We start from the raw sequence: 1,675 nt of genomic DNA on the forward strand, positions 1-1,675 counted from the left end.
GTACATCCTTTTGTCAGTGTCTGACATGAGGATGAGTCACGGCCATTGTGAGCTCTCGTTATGAAGGCAAGACCCTTCTTAACCACCCTCCATGAACCAGGAGATTTTTCAACCTTTTTGGGAGGAGCAGGCACTGTTTCTGGCTTAGACTGAATGCCAGATACTCATTCTTTCAATGAGTGATGGCAAAACATTTAGAGCTTTTGATGATAGCAAACAGCCTGTGGTGGCATGTGTGCCGCATATTCACCACTGCTCTACTCCTTTCATGTGGTCCTTTCCTAGCTTGGCTAGGTTTTTCACTTGCACACAGTGAGCACATCCTGTTGTCTGCTGAATACTCCAGACCCCTTCTGCAGGGCTTCAGGTTCTCTCGTGATGTATGTTAGTTTCTCTTGCACTATCTCCTAAGCTCCAGCCCCTGTGAACTTCAAGGACTCTCAAATCTATATTGTTACTGCCAGGAGTGTGCTGGGCTCTGCCTGGGTTGCTTCTCCCTGTGCCATAACTGGGAAACTCTCATAAGACAATAGCCTAGGGGAATTGAGGACTCACTACCTTTGCCTTTAGTTCTTGGGTATAGTTGTCTTTTCTGCCCAGTGTTTAAAATTTTTTTGTTTGATACATTTTTTTTTTTGTGTGTGTGTGTGTTTATGTATTTGGTTGTTACAGGGTCTCACTATGCAGCTTGGATGCATGATTATCCTTCTGCTTTTAGACTCCCCAGCACTGGGATTATAAGCATGAGAGTCATTAGGCCTGGACTGTGTGTGTGTGTGTGTGTGTGTGTGTGTGTGTGTGTGTGTGTTTGGTTGTTTTAGGCGGGAGGATAAATCTAGTTCCTATTACTCCATTTTGGCCAGAAGTAGAGGTTTTTCTGTGGGCTTGACAAGATTAAGATATAATTTTAATTGCAATTGCCGTGTGTAGGAGAACAATAGGAACAGGAGACCAATGGTCTAGGGAGAGACAATGGCTGCCCGGGATGGGTTGGTGATGGTAGAGTTGGAGAAAAGTGTTGTGTTGGGATTTGTTTTGTTTTTTAAATTTTATTTTATTTTATTATTTTTTTTTAGTACAGGGTCTACAGGGTCTCACTATGTAGATTGGACTCATAGTGATCTGCCTGTGTTCAGCCTCGCAAAGAGCTGGGATTACAGGTGCGCGCCACCATACCCAGTCTCAATTGCCATCTCAGCATGCCCCGGGGCAGGGCTGGCACTGCATTCTGGGGATTGAACCCTGGCCGCTGCTTCTGCCTAAGCATGTGCTTTAGTCCACTGAGCTATCTGGCTGGTCCTTATTTTACTTTATTTTGAAGAGTAAAAACAAAAGCAAAAATAAGTAGCAGAAATAAAGACAGAAACAGGGTAACATACAACAATACATATGTTACAGATTTTCAAAACAAGAATAGCTAATTAACAGTGGTTGTTATATTATGTATTTGATATCATCAGCTCTGTCGCTCAGATTAACAGATATAGTTATGCAATATTGGATACATTAAATATGGATCTAATGTTGCTTTCAAGAAAACTTATTTTTTTCTTGTCTTTTTTGCTTTTTTACATATTTATTTTAAAGAGAGTATAATATTTTTTTTCTTTTTGTAGAATATTTATTAAGATTATTTAGTATACAACTTTTCAGATGTCATTTTGGAAGTCCTTCA

This window comes from Octodon degus, unplaced genomic scaffold, assembly GCF_000260255.1.
Source record: "Octodon degus isolate 3935 unplaced genomic scaffold, OctDeg1.0 scaffold00029, whole genome shotgun sequence".
Taxonomy (NCBI): Eukaryota; Metazoa; Chordata; class Mammalia; order Rodentia; family Octodontidae; genus Octodon; species Octodon degus.